The 22,458-nt window shown below is 46.4% G+C and overlaps 1 long non-coding RNA gene across 2 annotated transcripts; it reads right to left on the bottom strand.

The window, feature by feature from the left end:
- Positions 1-1,215: 1,215 nt before the first annotated feature.
- On the bottom strand, positions 1,216-21,893 carry LOC114043268. 2 transcript variants are annotated; one of them, XR_003569076.1, is made up of 6 exons: positions 21,632-21,893; positions 17,563-17,678; positions 12,021-12,128; positions 11,347-11,506; positions 7,645-8,258; positions 1,216-5,097 (listed from the first exon to the last, which is right to left on the bottom strand). It is a non-coding gene; the product is annotated as an uncharacterized LOC114043268 (long non-coding RNA). The 2 variants fall into 2 exon arrangements; XR_003569075.1 differs by having other exon boundaries at positions 12,021-12,125.
- Between the last annotated feature and the right edge of the window lie 565 nt (positions 21,894-22,458).

The following is a 22,458-nucleotide window of genomic DNA, read 5'->3' as shown; positions in this document are numbered from 1 at the left end:
AGTAGTAGTAGTAGTAGTAGTAGTAGTAGTAGTAGTAGTAGTAGTAGTAGTAGTGGTGGTGGTGGTGGTGGTGGTGGTGATGGTGGTAGTATAAATGCAGAAGCAATTACTGGAAAGCCTAGACTTCAGGGTTGGAAGACCCCCTAGGCATCTGCTCTCCATGACGAGGGTGGCTAGCAGGCGCATTAGGACTGGTGTTAGTAAGACAGAAACAAGGACTCCAAGATCAGAGCGTGGGTTAGTAAGGAACAGCATATCACCACCAGCTGGGGCATCTCTGCAAAGGAATAGATATGAGCCACTAGGAGAGAAATGGAGATAAGCAGGGAACGTTAGTTGGTTAGGAGCAATGTAGTTGAGGCATTTGCTCGGGTTAGAAATGGGTTAGTAACAGGAAGAATAAAAAAAAGTAACCACTGACTGGAAAGGAGACGGGTAGGAATGGCCTCCATAGGGAGCCAGAGTGGGATTATCACCCCCTGGTAATCCCCACCCAGGACTCAGGGTCTATGAGCAGAACGCACACCTTAGGGGGTGAATGTGATGGGGCTCTGGGCACTGCCTACTGCAGGAGTTTCAGGTGCCTGGCAGGGGCGACTCTCATGCCTGAGGCTGAGCGAAGGATGCCTGCCAGGCAAGAGGCTATGGTGGTCCGGTTGATGGTGGGATCCCCAGCCCTGATTTGATCTGCAGGCTCTAAGAGGCAGTGGCAGGTTCCCTCCAGCAGACTGGACTGGCGGTCTGCCCAGAGATCCTGGAACTATAACCCAAATCGACCCAGGCTTCCCATTTCCCCTCAAAGGCCATCTTTGCTCTGCGAAGTTAGGATGGGGTGGGGGTGGGAGCCAAACAGAAACAGTAGTTAGTACAAAGCATGCTTCAGGTCCGGTTAGTTGGTTAGTCTGCCGGCAAAAGGCACACTGAGCAGCCCGTCATCAAACACATCTCCTCGGTACCAGAGGGGCCTCAAGACTCCCTGGGGTTAGTATGTTAATGGCACACATGCAGCATTAGTCCAAAGTTACTCCCTGGTCATCTCAAGAGGCCCCTCTCCTCTGAGCGCCCCAGGCCCCATCCTTGTACCATTCACAGCACAAACCCCAAAGCTCCCCTCCTAGAGTGCCCCCCCCTCCAACATTCTAGCCCCACCTCCACCTTCATGCAGAGCCAGAACTAGGGTCCGGAGCCTGCAGTGTTCCCGCTGGGCAGGAAATTGAGAGGGTACTAAGGCCACTATCCCAGGGATGCTTCATCTGCAGTCCCATTGGAGGGGGCAGCGATAGAAGTCTTTTCCAAGTGGGAAAGCTTGGAAGCCTCCTAGTATCTCAAGGCCTCCTGCTCCAAGTAAGCCTCTCCTTGCCTCCCCACACTATTGCTGCTGATGCCACCTGGCCCAGGTAGAGAAATTTCTAGTTATGGCTCTGCCTCCATGGGACCTGCCCTGCCTCCCCCAAGCCCATGCTTCTCCCTTCTCCTTACTGTCTGTCTTGGCTTTGCATCACAGGATCACAGACCTAAAGCAGGAAGAGACCTCAGAGGTCATCTAACCAACCCTCCACTTTGTGGAGAAGAAAATGAAGGCCCAGGAAGTTGAAGTAACTTGTCCGCGGTCACACAGGTAGTAAATGGTGGAGGCAGGATTTGAACACAGGTCCTCTGGCTCTAAATCCAGGGTTCTTGTCTCTGAACTATGCTGCCATTCCCAGAGTCTTATATCAACTTCTGTTGTTCTGATTTACATGCAGAAGTCTGATTTCTCCCGCTAGACTATAAGCTTCCTGAGGGCAGGACCAGGCTCTCCTCAATGTCCAAGTGTCTAGCATTATACTTTTTTTCATGCATTATAAAGTCAATAAACCCCTGGAGGGTTGAATTGGAATGAAATGAGGCTAAAGGCTGAGAAAACTTCCAGACTACTTGAGAAATGTGGCTGGGTTTTTTATTTTGGGGGGTTTTTTGTTTGTTTTTTGTGGGGGGGGGGGGTTTGACACACCCTCTCCAAGCTTGGGTTTCTAACTCCTGATAATCAAAAATATTGGTCAATGGGAATGTCTGGGGATGGGGGAGGGTGGTATTAATCTTGCTTAGGCTTCACATTCCACTCACTTTCCCCATCTGACTGCTAGACACCATCCTTTAACTGAGCAAGGCAGGACCTTGGTACAAGAACTGGACTGGAAAACCTGGGGGGCTCCAAAGCTGTTCTAAAATATTGCTCCATCCACTCACATGGAGGAAAAAACTGGTCTGCATTCATTTCACCTGTAAAACATTCCTCCCCTCCACCAGTTTGCACTGAGGCTCTCCTGTAGGGACCATATCCAGGGTTCAGGCAGCATAGAAACTGCCAGAGAATTCATCAGAAAGTATTCTTCCATGTCCCAAGACAGCAGGCAGGAGCTAAAGTATGAGGGGTATGCTGGGATACTGAATACTGAGGTGGAGGAGTTAAGAACTGGGACCACCAATACCCTTTCAAGTCTCTAAAAGAGTAGGTTTAGGAACAATATAGCTTACAGGTCATCTTGTCCATTGCCCTAATTGTGCAGAAAAGGAAACTGAGGCTCAGAGAGGAGCCATGACTTGCTCAAGTTCACACAGACAATTTGCAGCCAACCTGGAGCTAGAATCCAGACGTCCTACACAAGGGCTTTTCACAGTCTAGACCATGGTTCTTACTGACTCATGAACTCTAAGAGGTGGAATATGCTGAGCAGATAAATAGTTTTCAAAAGGAGTCATTTGAACCCACAGAGGACAGACATCCTTAATGGGTTATTACACGATCATAGATTTAGGGTAGAGGTCATTGGGTCCAACTTCCTCACTTTATAGATGAGAAAACTGAGGCTCAAGTTAAGTGACTTGCCCAAGGTCACACAGAAAACAAGCAGTGGAGGTGGGAAATGAACTCATTTCCTCTAACTCCACATCCAGTGTTTTCTCCACTACACTACAGAAGTGGGGACCCTCTGGGTCATGTCCCAACCCCTTCCAGGAGATCATAGAACATAACCAAACCCTCTCCAAAACTACTCCCTCCACAGCCCTGTCATAGTTAAGGGCTGAAGGGCCAAAGGCATCCACCCCAAGGAGGTCATTGCTGATGGCCTTAAGCACCTGCAGCCCCATCTCCTACCTAGTGACAAGGGTATATAGACCTAGAAGGTAGCAATACACCCTCTCTTTGACCTCCAGTGACAGGACATGAGTCTTAAGGCAGCCACTGTGTTTCCAAGTTTGCACCAGACCATCCACCACCACCAGAGGTCTTGACACCGCAGATACTAGAGCAGGAAGGAATCTCATTAGGTCAACTAATCCAATCCCCTGCCTTCCAGAAGGTGAGACCTCATTACCCTTATTTTGCAGATGAATCAATGGACCCTAGAGGTCAAGTATCTGGTCCAAGGAGCCCCAGCTGTGCACCCAGTTTAGAGTCTCTCTCCTGCTTGCCTTCCTCCCACCAATAGGCAGAACTTTGCAATGACAGGACAACAGTTGTCAGAAAGGAAAACCAATGGGCAGAGGGGTCAACATGAGATCTGTCATCACCTCAGCTATGGTTTGACAGATGACCAAATTGGACCCTGGCCACCTCTTCCCAATACTTATCCTACTGGGCATGACCCTTGGTCAATGGGGGTATCTAGGGAATTGGGGGAGAGCAAGTTTACTCAGGTGCCACATTTCACTCACTTTCCCCTTCTGACTGCTAGGCACCTGTCCCCTGGCTGAGCAGAGCAGGACCTTGGCCCAAGATCTGGACTAGAAAACCTGGAGAACTCCAAAGTCATGCAGTTCTAGAATACTGCTCCACGCATTCACAGGGGCGAAAAAATTGTCTACATTCATTTCATCTGCAGAACATTCCTTCCTCCCCTCCACCAGTCCTCCTCCAGTGAAGGGGGGCAGATTCTTCCCCAATGATTCTGGGGAATCCCACCAACTCTCCAAAAAGATGGTGCCTTTGAGAAAGGATTGAACAATAAAGGATGGGAAACAGAAAGGTCTCTATCTAGGAATCCAGGCTCCCCGCACTTCCCCCACCACTCACCCTTGAGACTTCCATCTTCCAATTTTGCATCCCTATTCCCTCCTGAAGGGGCCTTTCTAAGTGGAGTTAGGGAAGGCATTATTGAGAGAATGGTTTTGGCCACAGGCTGGGTGCCCTAGTAGGAGGGGGGAGGGAGAAGTACTACTTGGTAGGGATTGGCAAAGAAGCATCAGGCTTAGAGTTAAAGACCTGTAAAGACCATCTAATCCAACCCCCTCCTTTCACAGGTGAGGAAACCAAGGTCAGAGAGTTGAAGGCACTTCCCAAGGCTACATAGCTCCTAACAGAACCTGAGTTCTAACCCAGGTCTTCTGATGCCAAATCCAGTGGTCTTTGCTATATATCAAGCCCTTCCCTAGGCTGGAGAATCCTTAAGCTTGACCCTGAATTTGAGTCAGTGTTCACCCCTCTGCACCTCATGTAGAAGAAGCCAGGATTGAAGAGAAGGAAAGTCTCCCTGGAGGCTCTATAAATCCCCCAGGTAGGCAGCTGTGCCATGCTGGAACTCTTCCCCAGAGCCCCATACATGTGCCTTTACCTGGGGCTCTGCCTCTGGAGGCAGCATTATTCTGGATCTTCTGTTCAAATTCAGAGGCCATCCTTCTCTGTGGGACGGGAGCCAAGGCAGGAACTCATTAATAGACCCTTGGGTCATAAATCTAGTATGTAAAGGGTCTTCTGAGGTGCAATCCCTCTCATTTTACAAAGGGGGAAACTGAGGCCCAGAGAGGTGAAGTGACTTGTCAGAATTCACATAAGTAGAAGTAGCAGGGCCAGAATTCAAATCCGTGTCATCCAACTCTAAATGCAGGGCTCTTGCAGCATTCTCTGAGCTCTGGCACTCACTCTGCTGGGTGGGAAAGGAACAGGGTGGTAGGGAGGTCCTGAGAAGAAGAGTCCATCGGCTTAGGCTGAGTATCCTCCATCTGGGACTTGGTGATGGAACTCTGGACAAGGCCGGTCACTTCTCTCGGAGGAAGAGTCAGGATGTAGCAGCAACTGGAGTCCGGAACAGGCAGACGTCTGTGTGCACAGCTGCTCTGTAAAGGATGAGCACACATGAGATGAAGTCTGGGAGATTCTTCTGATCCCCCTACTGTCTACTCCTTCCTACCACCCCTCCCTCACTTCCAACCCTACCATACTGAAGGAGGAAGATTTCTGTCCTTTTCTGCCTAGATAAATTGTACTGATGGTTAATCTCCCCAATCTAAGCAGAGAAAGGGCCAGGGCTTATCTAAAATTTTATCCCTCCCGGCCTCACCCACCCATACCCACACCCAGAACAGTGTTCTATATACCATAGGTACTTAATATATGTTTTGATATTGTTACTAGGGCCTGGACAGAGGGGAATGATCACCATTTTTATACTTAGAGAGGGATAGAAGGAAAGGAAGGAAGAAATAGGTATTAATTAAGGACCTAGTATGTGCCAGGCTCTGTATTAAGCACTTTACAAATATCTCATTTCATCCAGTCAACAACTCTGTATGATAGATACTATTATCATTCTCATTTTACAGCTGAGGAAACTGAGGTAAACAGAGGTTAAGTGATTTGCCCAGGGTCACACAGCTAGTAGGTGTGTGAGATCACATTTGAACTCAGGTCTTCCTGACTCTAGGTCCAGTGCCCTATGCACCATGGCGCCACCTAGCTGTGTGATAAAGAGAGGCTATGTAGCCTATTGTACCTAAAATCAGGAAGGTGTGTCTGTGTGACCCTAAGCAAATCTCTCAACCTCTCTTAGCCTCCATTTCCCCATCTGCAAAATAAGGAAAATAATAGCACTTACCTCCTGGGGCTGTTGTTAAGACTAAATAAGATGATAAATATAAAGGACTTTGCAAACCTTAAAGTGGTACAGAAATGTTGTTCTTGCTGTTATTATTATTATAGCTATTATTTATATAGTGCCTTAAGAATGATAAAAACATCTCCTTTAAACCACCTTATAGTGAAATCCCTACAAACTGTTCAGTTTTTTATATTTTCCTTTCTTTTCCTTGTCTAAGGAAATGCTTGTGTCTGCTGATGCTTGCTAATCTCACAATAAAAAGGAGATTTTAATTTAAAAAATTAAATAAATAAAATCAGTAGGAAAAAAAGATAAGGAGGAGAGGTGGTGTGGCATGGTGGCTAGAGAATCTGCCTCAGACATAGGAAGATCTGGGTTCAAATCCTAACTCTGACATGTAATGGCTGTGTGTACCTGGGGAACCCGCAAGTCATGAACAACTCCCTAAGAGCAAAAAGTGAAAAGAAGTTATTGATCTGCATTGACAGAAGGAACTTCCTCATCTGGAGTTCTATAAAATAATGAAATCACAAGTCTAGTCAAAAAAAAAAAAAAGATAAACTGAATCTCAGAGAGATCCAAGGTTTCACACAGTAAGTAACTGTGAAGTGGGAGTGGGACCCAGGTGTTTCTGATTCTGAGTGCCTAACTCCAGGTCTGAAACTCATCTCACTGCCCATTTCTATTTCTTTCAACACACATTTCTTGAGCACCTTAAGTGCCTTCCTCACAATAATCCTCTAGGACTGGTAGTACAAAGATTGTTGCCCCCATGTGACAAATGAGGAAACAGGATCTTGAAGGCTAAGTGGTTTGCCCAATGACAGAGAGACTGTAAGTAGAGGGAGAGTAAGAGTAAAGTAGAAGAATCTAATTCCCAACTGTAGAATGAGAGAAATTATTTTACTATTACATTAATAACCAATTATTAATTTGGGATCCAGGCTTTTCTCCTTTATTTCCTCAGTTAAGGTCCAGCCCCTATAAAAAGTCAGTCTCTGAAGGACATGACTGGTTGATGAGATTGTCCTAGCCCTCAAGGCACAAGCTCTTCAATCTCTGGACTTCACCGAGTGTAAACAGAATCCAATCTAGATGAGTTGTTACACTAAGAAAATGAGCTCCTGTCCTTGTATCCCTCCATTAAAGTTTAAAGTGATCCAGCTCATGAAGGAGAAAACCAGCCAGAGTGATCTAGGTGGAGATAGATTCCCCTGTCCAGATTTCTGGAGGTACCTGAGTCTCATGATCAAATCATGTTCTCAGCAGGAGGAGCTGAAGACTTCTGGCCCACCCCTTATTAAATGTCCACCAATCAGGGTTGATTTTCATTTGTCAGGGGCATTCCCTTTCCAAAAACATTTAAGGCTTTCAAGCTCTCCATGTTTTTGTCTTTGGTCACCAAGAGAAACCACTGGCCATCAATTTATTGATTGAGGGTTAGCTTAATTAATAAATTGATTATTAATTATCCAGAAACTCTGTCTCTCAGGGTTTTCATTCATCACATAGAATCAATGGATATTGAGAGACATGAGTTCGTCGTTCCAACAGATTCTCTGGCTTGTGGAGGGTATGGGGCAGGGACCTAAGCAAACTCTTCAAGAATCACAGAATTTAAAAAAAAAATCACAGAATTTCAAAACTGGAAGGGACAAGAGAGACCAGCTCATCCAACTTATGTCTGAACAAGAATCCTTTCTACAAGGACCCTAACAAGTAGTTTGCTCTACCTTCTTCTCTAACCTATGGGCTACTCTTCAAATTGATTTCTCTTGGTTCTCACCTGGAAGTGTCCAACCAACTGGTTGACAGTAAGAAAGAATCATGGTAGGCATTTCTCAGGCTGCAGACCCTGGATGTGCTTGTGAACTGTCCAGGTTGGGTCCTTAGTGGCTGGAAGAGAAGACAACCGAGCAAAGCAGCAGAAGAAAACAAGATCCCTCCCCAACCCCAGGGTCTTTTAGCTAGTGAGAAATCCCCGGAACCATAAGGATTCTAGAGTTTAATCAAGTGCCATCTCACATCCATCCCCCCACACCACCACACAGACACACAGACACCAAGGGCCAGAGCTTCTATGAAGAGATAGAAGTTGATATTGCTGTCAGCACCATGGCCAGGGAAAGCCAAGGAGCAGGGACCTATTTCAGCACTAGGGTCAGGGACAGCAAAAAGCAGCCACAGCATCAATATGGACAATGGCAGGCTTTATAAGCTTTATAAGCGAGCTTAATAACCAAAACAACAATGACAATAATAAAAACAATACCAATATCAGCAACAGAAACAACCAACATACCGCCATGTAAAGATTAAAATACACTACCAGGCATTCTCTTTTGGAGCTTTGGGAAGATTTGGTTCCTTGCAGAGAGCATCTCAGACTCAACTGAGCTCCTAGATTTGGTAAAGGTGCATTGATGAAATGAACAGAAACTTTCCTGGTAAGAGTCTCTCTAGGTACGCCCCTCCCAGTACCTTTGCTCTTGGGATACATAACTTGGTGTGGTAGCTTGAATATCGGACTTGGGGTCAAGTAGACTTTGGTTCAAATCCTACCTCCAATATTTCCTAACTACATGGCCAGCCTCGTTTCCTAATCTCTAAGATGGAGATAGGAATCCTTGTAGTGTACCAGCTTCCTAGGGTTGTTATCATACCTCAATGAGATAAAGTGTAAGAAATACTTAGAAAAATCTCAAAGAGCCACACAAATGTCAGTTACCTTTATCATTAACAAGGTTTTACAGGTGTCTGTTTTTTTTTCTTTAGGGAATAAATCTGACTTTGCTTGATACCTCCATAATAGCTGAAGACAAGCCTTCTCACAGTAAGTCCACAAAGATAAGACCTTCCTGAGACCATATCACTGTTGCATTTACAACCTGCGACTCTAAACCATTAGAGACGTTTTGAAAGGTATGAAACTGCCCTGCCCTGGGTCATCCAAAGATAATCATAAAGTCATGAAGATAATAATTCTCTGAAAGTGGAAGGAGAACCCACTAAGGCCATCCTTAAAGGGCATGGAGTGGGATAAGGGGCCAAGATTGAGAATGTTCCTTGGCAGTAGAGGACTCCAGAGGTGCCTAGTGAGCAACTGAGGGTCCTGGTCTTTGAAAAACCAGCCAAATCTGCTAATCGTATCACTCAACATATTTATCCAAGTAAAATCAGACAACAATGGACACTGAGGTCAGCTCTGCAGGGGTAAAAAAAAAAGTCCCCAAATGGAAGCCGGAGGTGGAATGATGGATACTGCCTCTTCCTTTTACCTTAGTGGCATGGAAGTAGCTGGCATGTGGACAGAGGCAACTCCTACATGATCCTTCATGAATCCCCTACAGAACTGGCTGATCTGCTCAGAAGGGGACCAATATTTTCCTCACTCCTTTCCCCACAAAAATGCTCAGGCTAAGTGGGTCAGAGTGGTGACTCCTGGAGACATCTCCTTCTTTTCTTAGGGTATGTAGTTGGTCAGTAGGATTTTATTAATTGACTATTATATGCCAAGCACTAGAGTTAGCCCTCAATCTCTACTGTAGATCTGTGGGAAAAGGAGATATCCTCAGAGGACAATGGCACTGGGCCTGGAGGCGAGGGTGGGGAAGGGGAAGGCTAAACCCACCCTTTGGGTACTTTTTCAAAATGTGGAGGGAGCAATAATGATCTGAGCCCCTGGACACTTAACAGAGTGGCTCTTCCTATTCCTGCTCTGAATCACTAGAAACAAACTGTCCAGTCTGTAAAGTCTAGGGGCCAGTCAAGCAGTGCAAATAGAAGAGAGGATTGCTACCCAGGGAATACAAAGTAAAAGAAATGAGACTTCTCTGTGGAATTGGGAATGAAAAATTCAGAAGGACTGGATTCTGGTTCCAGTCCTGTCACTAATTTACTATGCAATCTGTAGTTAGTCATTTTTCTTGCCTGGGGCTATTTTCCACAACTGCAAAACTAGGGGATTGGCCTGGTTAAGAAAAAAAAAAAAAAGGCAGTGACCAACCGATAGACTCTGTTCACAGCCAGGTGTCTTTTACATTTTATTTTATGTTGTTTTCATTTCACTGAATAATGACTGGTATTAAGAACGTCTTAGAGTCCCAAGGAACATGCTGGTAAGCATACTATCCTGTCAGCCTCACTTTGCTTTGGAGAGTATTTACCCCTATGGTTCACCTGAACCTCACTGTGAGCCAGTTTTAATTAAAACAATTCCTATTAAAGACCATAAAAAACTTGGTTTAAAAGCTCTCTCTGTGAAGTCAGCCATTTCTTTGGAAATTCATACATATTTTCAATCTATTTATAAGGAATTATTATAATTTACATGGACTTGTAGGTTAACCTGATCCTGTTTCTAACCCTTTCCAATCAATCAGTCAAAAATAACATTTTCATTGTATAAAAAAAAATGATGTCGAACTGGATGCCCAGAGAGGTCCCTCCCAGCTCAAATATTATAGGGCCTATGCTCTAGCATTCTACATTTTAGGGCTCTTTCTAGCTCTGACCTGCATTCTTTGTTCTAAGTGCCTTCCTAGCTCTGACATTCTTTGTTCTGAGGGCCCTCCCAGCCCTGATATCCCTTATACTAAGCTTCCTCGCACATCTGATACTCTGTAATCTAAGGTGTCTCCCAGCTCTGACAGTCTATAATTCTGTGCATCCTTCTCACATTGCAACAGAATCTAAGAAAGCTCTAAGTCTATGTGAAAAGTAGATCAGAGGGGTCAGGCCATATACAAGTTTCTATCCCCCAAGATGTCCTATGGTTCCTGGTTACACAGCTGTGAAGGAGAGTGGAGATTCTATCCCGGATCTAGTCTTGGGAACAAGTATACTTGGCTATGATCATCAGAGTTCTAGAACTAGGAAGGATTTTAAAGGTCATCTAGTCCAACTGCCTCATGTTGCAGATAAGGAAATTGAGGTCCAGATATAGCCTGTATTGTTATCTGCCACAGACATTGTGCTACATTGTATGCAAAGCCAAAATAAGATGACTTTTACCTAAGGGTTTACATAAAGTGTATGTTGGCTAGCAATATTTGTTGAATATAAGGAAAGGGACATCAAATCCTCAGGGTCTGACCAAAGTCACAGCGGAAACAAGAGTATAAGAACCTCAGTCAACAGGGTTACTCAGCTTCCACACTCCAAGAACAAACAGGATCTCAATACCTTTGACCCAACATGAGAAATTGAGCTTGGAACTAAAGAGATCCTGGAATGAGAGTTGGACCAGGTCCTCTGGGACCCTCCAAAACAAAGGAGATGGTCTCTCATCTCTCGGGAATGCCACCTAGAGGCAAAGCAATGGAGATGACCTCTCAAGTTTCCTTCCTGACCCAAGATCCTATGACTCTGCCTTCTCTATATTCTATTCAATCCCACTCAACATGAACATTTACTAAGCACCTATCCCATGCTAGCCTTTCTCAGAGCCAAAAAGACTAGAGACAGGAGGCTGGTAAGTTTGGCATACTTATCTGCAAGGCTCCTGCCTGGCATGTTAGGGGATGTCCAGCTGCTGGAGTCCTGGAAACACCTTTCTTTTATCACAGGAAATGGAAACACTCTGGAAATCGATTCCACAACACTGGAAAACGAGAAGGCTCTTCTGGTGTCCAAACAGCTCCCTTGTCCTGGAAGTATGTAAGCAAGGTTCATCGGGGGAGGTGTAATTCTAGACACTGCTTTCAGGGGGAAGGAGAACTAAAGCAGTAAATCTGAAAGTTGTACGTCAGGAGGAGGCACTATGTCTACCACAAACAGACCTGCATCTCAAGGAAGGAGCTAAGAAAGTTCTTTGCTCAATCACATATAATGTGAGACCAGTTCTGGTCAGGAGTAATTCTATTGCTTACATGGAGATTACACTGTATCCACCCAGCCCTACCTCCGACTGATTTCTGACAATAAATTTGAGTCTCTGGGCAAGTTTCTCAAACTCCCTGAGCCTTTCAGCTTTAAATCTGTGATCTTCCTGACCAACACTTCTCCATGCAGAAATCATTCAGTAATGTATTGCCATTTCAACCTCACTAAACATTCCACTGGGGAAAATCCTCCCCCTTCACTCCCAGACTCCCCCTGCCCAGTGATTTTGAGGGCTCTCCAAGACCCGCTTGAGCCACTGGGAGGGGTGGAGACTGTTACCTTCCCAGGGCTTCCTTCAGTCTCCTGTCCATGGATCTCTTCATCAGCTCTTGGATCTCCGTCCCCATGTGGAAACATCCCTTAGAACTCCACCACTGATGAACACTGCTGGGCAAAGTCACAACACCGTGATGAAATTACAATATATTATCTAATCTCTCTGAAAGGCAGTGTGGCATAGTAATAAGGATAATAACAGATAAAATGTATATAGCACTTACTATGTGCCAAGCCATGTGCTAAGCACTTTATAATTATTATTTCATTTGTTCTTCACAACAACCCTAGGAGATAGGTGCTGTTATTATCCCCATTTTACAGATGAGAAAAATGAGGCAAACTGAAGTGAAGTGACTTGTCAAGGGTCACATAGCTAGTAAGTGTCTGAAGCTGGATTTGAAATGAGGTCTTCCTGACTCCAGGGCTGGCACTCAGTCCACTAGTGGATAAAGAGTTGATCTGAAAGCCAGGAAGGCCTGGGTCCATGCCTCAACCTCTGACACACACTGTGTGACCAAATCACTTAACCCCCAGACTGTAAGATGCAAAAAAGGTCCTAATCTTAATGGATAATGGGAGTTCCCTCACCTGGGGATTCCCCCAAGGGTGGGGAACCTGTGACCTTGAGGCCACCTGTGACCCTCTAGGTCCTCAAGTGTGGCTCTCTGACTGAATCCAAACTTCACAGAACAAATTCCCTTAATAAAAGGATTTGTTCTGTAAAACTTGGACTCAATCAAAAGGCTGCACGCAAGGACCTAGAAGGCCACAGGTTCCCCACCCCTATGGGCCTATACCAACGAACTCACAAATCCAGTCTCTGTCCCCATCTCAACGGGGCCATCAACGCTCCACGGAAATCATTTACACTGTCCTAACTGAATCTCTATCCCACTCCCTACAATCTCTATCCCAAGCCACTCCTTTCTCCCCATCTCATCAGAAGACATCAGCTCATATTTAACCAAAAAAAACTAAGGCCTTCTGATGTGAGTTCTTTCTCTCAAATTAAACACCTAACCCTTATAAGCATCTTTACCCACTATCTTTCCAACCCCTTACTTCCATCCCAATCCATCTCCTCCAGGAGTTTGTCCCTGTTTCACCCTCTAATTTTCAGCCTCTCTTAACTTGCTGGTGCTTTCCCTGTTGCCTATAAACATATTCAGATCACCCCCAATTTTAAGAAAAATCTTCACTTTGCCCTCCCATCCCCTCAAGATACTTCTATCCATTTCCTCTTTTATTCTCAGGCAAACTCCTAGAAAAAGCTATCTACATGAAATGTCCATATATTTTGACCCAGACATCTCACTGCTTGGCATATACCCCAAGGAGCCCAATGACAAAAAAAAAGAACACACATGCATCAACATAGCAGTACTTTCTCTCCTGTCAAAGAACTATAAACAAATTGTGCCCATAAATATCACGGAATATTATTGTACCACAAGAAACAATGGATGAGGAATTACAATAAGCATGGAATGACTTCTTTGAACAGATTCATAATGAAGTAAACAGAACCAAGAAAACAATATACACAATGGTTATCACACTGAGGTAGCCAGATGGCGCAGTGGATTGAATGGTGGGCCTATCTGATTTCAAGTCTAGCCTCAGACGCTGACTATGGATGTATGACTTTGAACAAAGCACTTAACCTCTGTTTGCCTCAGTTTCCTCAACTGCAAAATGAGGATGGCTAACTTGCTAAGCAGCTACTTCACAGGACTGTCTGAGGATCAATGAGAGAATATTTGTAAAGTGCTTAGCACACTATGTGGCATATAGTGGAGGCCATATAAATACTTATCCCTTATTCCCTATTCCTCCATTTACAATGAGGGAGGGGGACGATGAAACTGAATACTGCAGAATTCTACTGACCAAATTTTTTCCTTTAGAAAAAACATCTTTTTTCTTTATTGGAGAAGTTGAGGGGAAGGGGGTCTATGTGGGTAGGATGTTGTACATACTGTCAAATGCTGTTGCGAGGAATGTTGGTTCTGCTGAGCTATTTTAATAGCTTTTAATCTTTTTAATTTCTTTTAAACCTTTGGGACAAAAGAAGGCTCACTGGGTTAAGGAATACAGAAGGATATATTTATAGATGAATGTGATACAAAAACCAAAGAAAAAAGCATCAATTAAAAAAAGAAAAAGCTGTCTATCCTCATTTCCTGTACTTCCTCACTTCCCACTCAAACCACTGTGGACTGGCTACAACCCACCCAGCCCAGCAAAGCTGCTCGCTCCATGGTTTCCAATGACTTCATAATGGCTGAATCCAATGGCCTTTTCCTAGGCCTTTTGCTTCTGGACAGTGTTTGACATTCTTCCCCTGGGGATCCTCTCCTCCTCGATTCTTCTTAATATTGTTCTCCTGGTGCTCTTCCTATTCTTCAACATCCTTTGGAATATCACGACCTATGTGCCACTCCCGTATTTGTGGGGGCACTCCGGAGCTCTGTCCTGAGCCCTCTACTCTTATCTCTATATATGATTTTTCCAGGTGATCTCATCAGCTACCACAGTTCCACGCATATAAGACTAAAATCTATACATCCAGCTCTCATCTCTCTCCAGAATTCTAGCCTTGCATCCCCAATCCCTGCACAGCTATAATAATAATAACAACAACAGCAATGACTAACATGTATATAATGCTCACTATATGCTAGGTATTATACTAACTATAATTATAATCATTATCTCATTTGATCCTTACAACCCCCTGGAAGGTAGATGCTATTTAAACTGAGGAAAACAGATGTGAGGTGACTTGCCCAAGGTGACATAGCTAGTGAGTGTCTGAGGCCATATATGAACTCAGGTCTTCCTGACTCCAGACCCAGTACTCTATCCATTGTACCACCTACCTGTCCCTATGTGTGTGTTTATACCTATATATGGGCCTGCTGACTCTCCAACAGAATGTAGGGTCCTTGAGGACAGGAACCGTTCAGCTTTTGTCTTCTCCTGCATGTATCACTTCCTACCTGAGGCCTTTACTGATCCTCCAATGCCTAGCATCTGGCACATATAGGTGCTTATTGATTTATCAAATGCTAATTAGTTCATATCTAAACCTGGATGTCTCATAGCCTAAAATCTGACGTCCAAAAGAAAGCTCCAAATCTTTTACTAAAACCCATCGCTCTTCCCAATTTCCGTATTTCTTCTGAAGGTACCACCATCCTTCTAGTCAACCAGGCTCACAACCTCCAAGTCATGTTCAATGAAATGTCTGTCTCACTCTTGGGTTTCCATAGATGTTGTCTTTTCAAGAGTTGGGGTCCTGTCTTTCAGATATGACAAATTGTTTCCCGCTTTCATTACCAGACAAGAATTCTCACATGTGTCTTTTTATCAGAGCAGCTAAATTGGATGATTTTATCCCCAAACCCTGTCCTGCTCCAAGTCAGTTCCCAGGACTGTGGATGACATAGTGAGCATCCTTAAAGGATCCACTCTCCCACCCCCTGACATCCCTAAGCCTTCTTAATTCCTATCCTCAATGCAATTCCTCTCTGTCTATAATTGTGTAAATAGGCCATTTTATTCACTGACACTTTGGGATGGGAAGACTGAGTGAAACCTCCAGCTATAGCTGTTCACAATAAACTGTGAACATTCTGCCTGCTAATCAAAATGTGAACTTTTCTTTTAGTATGACAGTTAAATCCCAGAATAGCCTGAAATTAAGTGGACTGCTGCTACCAAGCCCAGAAATCTCCCGTTGATACGTCACGCTATGTTTTAGTTACCCTTCATCCACACACTTAGGGCTCAGAAGGAGTTCCCTGTTGCCTAGCAGAATCCTGAGCTTTCTATGAGGCTCAGTTCAGTGACCACCTCCTACATGAGGCTTTTACTCAGCCCCCTTTTATTAGAGCTCTCTGCCTCTTTATATTACTTTAGAAAGACATAACATAACATAAAATAGGGACTACCTCGGAGGCCCTGAGACCTGGGATGAAGTACAGCCTCTTACATATACTAGCGCTATGACTCTGGGCAAGTAACTGAACTCTGGTAACTTGCTAAGACAGTAACATGGATTAGCTGCCGATGTGCATGGATAGAAAGAGTTCCCTCCATGGATAAAATCCCAAGTCCAAATGTTGGGGATGTTGTAAAGAGGATTCCTGGTTAGCTGTGATTTGGCCTAGATGGTCTTTAGCATCTCTCCCAGCTCTGTCATTCCCTGTTCTAAGACCCATCCCAGCTCTGACATCCTATGTTCTAAGGCCCCTCCCAGCTTTGACATTCTAAGTTCTAAGGCCCTGCCTAACTCTGACATTCCTTGTTCTAAGACCCCTTCCAGTTTTGGACATTCTAAGTTTTAAGGCCCTTCCTAGCTCTGATTTTCTGTTATAAAGCTTTTCCCAGCTCTGTCATTCCCTGTTCTAAGGCCCCTCCCAGCTCTGACATTCTATGTTCTAAGGCCCCTCCTAGCTCTGACATTCTGTTATAAAGCCTTTCCCAGCTCTGATATTTCCTGTTCTAAGAACCTCCCAGTTCCAACATTTCCTGTTCTAAGGCCCCTCCCAGCTCTGACATCCCCTTTTCTAAGGTCCCAGCCAGCTCTGATGTTCCCTGTTCTAAGGCCTCTCCCAGCTCTGACATTCTCAAATTTAAGGAATGTTTGTTGGATTGAATTGAATCCAAGCAAATTGACCATATTTTGTGAGTCATAAAGTCTTCCAGAAATATCACCAATTTGAGAACTGGAAGACATGAATTCTTTCACTCATTTGGGCAAATTACTTCCTCTCCCAGAGACTTACTTTCTTCCTGCGCTAAAGGAGAAGGCTGGATGAAAGAATTGCTAGTTCATCTTCTAGCTCTACCATCCAATCATTCTGCCCCATTCAGTGGTGATATGACTAGTCACCAGGGACATGTCATGATCCTCTAGATCTTTTCTCCAGATTCCAGTTAATATCTATGGAGACCTTTGCAAATCTTAATGCACCATATGAATGCTAGCTATTGTTACTATAAATTAAATTTTTGTTGTTGTTCGGTCATTTTCAGTTATATTGGATTCTTCGTGACTCCATTTAGCGTTTTCTTGGCAAAGACACTGGAGTAGTTTGCCATTTCTTTTTCCAGCCCATTTTACAGATGAGAAAATTGAGGCAAACAGGGTTAAGTGGCTGCCCCAAGTCACACAGGTGGTAAGTGTCTAAGGCCAGATTTGAACTCAGGAAGATGAGTCTTCCTTACTGCACGCCCAGCACTCTACCCACTGCTCCACCTAGTTGCCCTGTAAATGAAATATAACATTAATTTATTAAGCACTTACACTGTCCCAGGAGCTCTGCTGGGTGCTGAGAGTACAGACAATGCCAAAACAGCCTCTGTCCTCCAGGCACTTCTGTTCTACTGGATGGATAAAATGTATGCACAAAAACATAGATCCAAAGTAATTTAGGGAGGGAAAGATCACTAGTAATTTGGCAGGGAAGTCCAGTGGCAAAAGCCCTGAGAAAAGGCCGCTGTGAGATTTCCCAGTTGGGAGATTGTTACTAACCTTGGAGACGGCCATTCCCTGTTGAGTGATGTGGGTCAGAAGCCAGAGTCCACAAGAAGTAGGGAGGACATGTAGACCAGGGGTATACAGGAAGCCTTCTAGAAGTCTGGCTCTGTCTGGATGGAAAGAGAGATAGAAGAGGATGCCGTGAGGAGATGGGAACACCAAGTGATGATCCAGAGATCTGGCCATAGCTGTAGTCATCAGGGAAAAAACCAGTGCACAGAGAGACAATGAGCATGAGAAAAGGGAGGGAGAAAGACTGAGGGGGCCTGTTTCCAGGGAGATGGGAGGAAGTGGGATCCAGGACAAATATAGAAGAAATGACTTTCATTATCCTCATAGATGATTCCTCTCCTCCTCAGAGAAAGAAGAGAATGGTGTGAATCAGGAGAGAAGACAGAACTCATGGTTCAGTCTCTATCATCTCAGAAATAGAAGTTAGGTCCTTCTGTGAGAGGGAGTTAATTGGGGGAAACTGTGCAGGGAGCCTATGGATCTATATGAATTACGCCATTCAAAGGCCCCTCCCTCCTCCCTAGCTCTGACATTTTCTGTTCTAAGGTCCCTCCCATTCATGACATTCTCTAATCTAAGGCCCCTCCTAGCTCTGACATTGATGGTTCTAAAGTTCTTTTGAGTTCTAGACATTCTATTTTCCATGCTCTATGTCCCCTTCCTGCTCTGACATTCTATGTTCCAAAGCTCTAGAATTCTATAAAACTGTGTTTTCCTAAATATATATTAAGCTGATGATAACTGCTCCTCATCTGTGGCCTTAGTGGTTTTGCTCACATGTGGTTTCTGAGCAGGGAGGGAAAAGCAGCATCCAGGATCTATGAGATCTAGGGTGAGCAGGGGGAAAAGTGGATCACACATTTGGGAACTGAGCTACCTGGGGGCAAACAGCTACTAAGTGTAGAAAAGTGTGGGTAGCAGAAAGAACACTGAGCTTAAACCCAGAAGTCTTGGGTTCTAGTAGCCTGAGGGAATCCATTCACCGGTCCAGGTCAGTTTCCACTTCAGTTAAATGGAGGGTGCAATACCAGCACTGTATCTCAAAGGCGTCACGAGGGTCATTCTCTTTTCAGAGAGTAGAGGACAGGGCACTTCGAAAACCAGAGCACCCTGGGGAACTGATAGGGAGAACCAGGGGCTTTTTTGATGGGGTAGGGAGATCAGAAATGAATGGGGACCAGACTTCAGCTCTCTATAGGACAGTATTAGTGTCTGTCTCACTCTCCCTCTTCCATGCTCTTCCCACTTCCCTCCCCTTTTCTCTCTTCTTCCCTCTTTCCCTCCCTCCTCTGCTTCTATCTCTGTCTCTCCTTTCTGTGTCTGTCTCTCCTCTCTCTCCCTCCTCACTTGTCTTAATAAGTCTTTAGATTGCACTCTCCTCTCCCCCTCTTCCTCTCTTCTCTTTATTCTTTTTAGATGTCTCCTTTGGCCCCCTCATCACCTCCCTTCTCCTCTCTTTTTCTCTGACTGTATCTCTGTCTCTGAGAAAGTCTGTGACACTCCATCTCTTTCTCTCTGTATATGTCTCTAACTCTCTTTCCTCTTTTTATTTGTTCCTTCTCCTCCTCCTCCCCTCTCAGTAACCCTCTGTATGTCTCTTTCTTTCTCTCTCCCCTTGCCTCCTCCTCTCCTTTATCTCTCTTCTTCTCTCATGTCTCTGTCTTGTCTGTATCTCTGTCTCTCTTTGACTCTCTGTCTCTGTTTCTTTCTCTCTATCTATCTATCTGTGTGTGTGTGTCTGTCTCTCTGTCTCTTTGTCTGTCTCTCTGTCTCTGTTTCTCTTTGTGTATGTGTGTGTGTCTGTCTCTCTCTCTTCCCATGTGTGTCTCTATCTCTGTCTCTCCATCTCTCTGTCTATCTCTGTATCTGTTTCTGTGTCCCCCTCCCTATCTCTCCATCTCTCTCTGACTCTCTGTCTCTGTCTCTCGCTCTGACTCAGTCTCTGTCTCTCTGCCAGTCTCTGTCTCTGTCTGTCTGTCTGTCTCTCTCTCTCTCTCTGTCTCTCTCTGTCTCACTCTGGCTCTGGTTCTGACTCAATCTCTCTCTGTCTCTCTCTCTGTCTCTGTGTCTCTTCTCTCTGTCTCTCTTTCTCTCCTCCCTCCATCTTTTTCTCACTCCTCTCTTCTCTCCTCTTTATCCCACCAGCTGTTTTCACCAGGATGTTTTCTGCAGTTTGGGTGTGTGCCTGAGAATTAGCTTGAGCCACAGAGCCCACTAATGCCCAAAAGCTCTGAACAAGCCACTGCTTCAGACACCTTCCTGCCTCCTCCACAGGGCAGCCCCCAGCAGGAGATTCTGGCCTCTAGCTGTTGAATCTTGAGGGAAGGGGATGGCTTCTAGTCCAAGGCAGACCCCACCCTTCTTTTGCTACTGCCACACTCAAGCCTTGACTCCCTGTTAATTCTTTAACAGGAATTAGGGCCAGGAAATTGCTTTCAGGCATTGCTCTCAAAACTGAAGAGATCCCACACCCTTCAGGGTCCCCAAATATGCAGGTTCTCTGAGGTCGTTCCCAACTAACGAGTGTCAACGTGGAGATAAAGTCAGAGTTAGGAAAATGATACAATGGCTCCTCAGCTAGGGCTAGGTACCTAGGCCTGGATGCCTGGGTTCTGTCTGAGCCCTGATCTGAATCCCTAGAGAAAATGGGGAGGGGTCTCCATTTGGGGAGAGGGCCTCACTTTTCTGGAATAATTGAAACATGACTAGAAGAACCCAATTTCTTCCCCCTGCAGAGTTCTTCTGAAGTTGAAGCAGGAAAATAAAGGTAAATCTTTGGAGATCTCAGGGTCCCAAGGCCAGAAGAAAGCTGGCAGGTGCTCTGCAGTATATGAGGGCTGGGGGAGGGAGGAAAAGACCAGAGAAGGGCTGCTTAAGATGCTGTCCAGGCTTCAAAAGCTTCTCCCTGGTTATTGTCCAGGGGTGACCCCACCCTACCAACTGCAGCAGAAAATGGCTCCCCCCTCCCTCATACTGCAGCCCCAGAGCCCATCTGCTGCTCTTTTGTGGGAGCTGGGGGGGTTAGGGGGGTGCTGGATGATAAGTCCTTTGTTCTTCATCTTGCTGATTCTTCAGCTGCAGGACACAGCAGACTTCACCAGGATGCCAGCTGGGAATCCTAAACGGGACACTGGGAAGGCCAGTCTACACTGGCCCTGGCCTCCTCCACTTTGCTGCAGCACAAATCCCTTGGGCCAGGGTGTGTGTCAGAGAGAGTGGAGAATGGCTAGGAGGGGAGGTATCTCTAAGCCTCCATCCCACCCCTGTTGAGGATGGAAGCTTTCTGCAGGGCTCTGTGTGGACCCTGGCACCTGGGGGAAGGGAGAAGTGCTCAGCTCCTCCCATACCTCTAGGTTTGGAGATGGGGTTAGGGAGGCAGGGATAGGGATGGGCAACAGGAGGGGGGTGAAGAAGAGGAGGGGGATAAGAATAAGTATGGGGCTCAGGCAGGGGATGGAGATGGGGATAACCTGGGGATGGGGAGGATGTGGAAAGGGCATAGGGATGGGGGTGGGATTCAGGTTAGGCGTGGAAATGGAAGTGAATATAAGGAAGGGTAGGGGGATGGGGATGGGAATGGGGATGAGGTTCAGTGTAGGATGGAGATGGAGATGAAGACAGGGAACGGGGAAGGGGAGGGAGAGGAGAATGAAGATGGGGGAAGGGAACAGGGATGAGAATGGGTTTGGGGATGGGGATGACGACAGGGAAGGGAGGGATGATGACTTGTGGGTCGGGGATGGGGAGGAGGAGGAGGAGGATGGGGACGGAGACAATGATGGGGAACGAAAGGGGGGGGGAATGGGGATGGAGTTAGATTTAGGAATGGGAGGAGGATGAGGAAGGGGACGAGGATGGGGATGGTGATGGGATAGAGCTGGGTCCAGAGATGCGGGTGGGGTAGGGGTCGGGATGTGGGTCGAGGAGGGGATTGGGATGGGAATAGGGGTGGCCTAGGGGTGGCTTACAGGAGTGGAGATGAGGTTGAGGTCGGTGCTTGGGGGAATAGGGCCGTGAAAAGAAAGCAGGAAAGGGAAAGTCTCAGCCTTACCTGGCTCCCTCCCGGCGGGCCAGCCAGGGACGTTTCTGAGGTGCAGTGGTCTGGGTGAGCAAGGCACGCAGGCAGCAGCGCAGAGGAGCGCGCATCCACCCTGCTTTGTGCGAGGCTCCAGGTGGCTGCTGCTGCGGTGGAGAGGGAGGGCAGGACTGGGGAGGGAGAGGACGAGACTGCAAGTCTGGGAAAGCAAAGGCCCAGCACGCTCTCCGCCCAGCCGTAGCCGCAGTCCCCAGCCTCCCCAGCCGCGCCTAACTGCCCTCTGGTCGCAGCAGCTAAGCTGGCTCTGGCTCTCTGTGGCTGGCGCAAAGTGGGGAGGTCCCAAGCAGCGCCAATCAAACGGGGGCGTAGGAGAGACCGCTCTCTGAGGAGGACACCGCCCAGCCCCGCCCCTCCCCCCCTCCCGGGCCTCTGCAGGGACCCTGGAACTAGTTGCCCCCAGCCTCCCCCTCATTTCCCTCAGCCTGTTCCTCTCTGCCCTCCGGCGCCCCAGAGCCCCTCCTCTTTCCTAAGCGCCCCCTCCCCGCCTCTTTCCTCCCAGCTGATCCAATTCTTCCCCCTCGGCTGCAAACCCCCTACCAGCCTCCTTGCCCTCGGGCCTCTCTCCACCCCACCGTTCCCTTCCCAGTGCCCCATTACCCCATCCCTTACACCTGCTACCCCCTTCCCTCCTCCCCACCCCGAGGCTCTCAGCAGGCGGCGGGGGCAAAGGATGGGAGGGGGAAGAGGAGAAAAGACTCATTTAAGTGCGTGCCTCAGATCTGGGGCCGCAGTCCCGCTGAGCTTGTCCATCTGGACCAGGTTGAACAGACCCCCTCGAGCAC

The sequence above is a fragment of the Vombatus ursinus genome, unplaced genomic scaffold, assembly GCF_900497805.2.
Source record: "Vombatus ursinus unplaced genomic scaffold, bare-nosed wombat genome assembly UNPS02001287.1, whole genome shotgun sequence".
NCBI classification, from domain to species: Eukaryota; Metazoa; Chordata; class Mammalia; order Diprotodontia; family Vombatidae; genus Vombatus; species Vombatus ursinus.
This window is presented reverse-complemented; position numbering and strand designations above follow the sequence as displayed.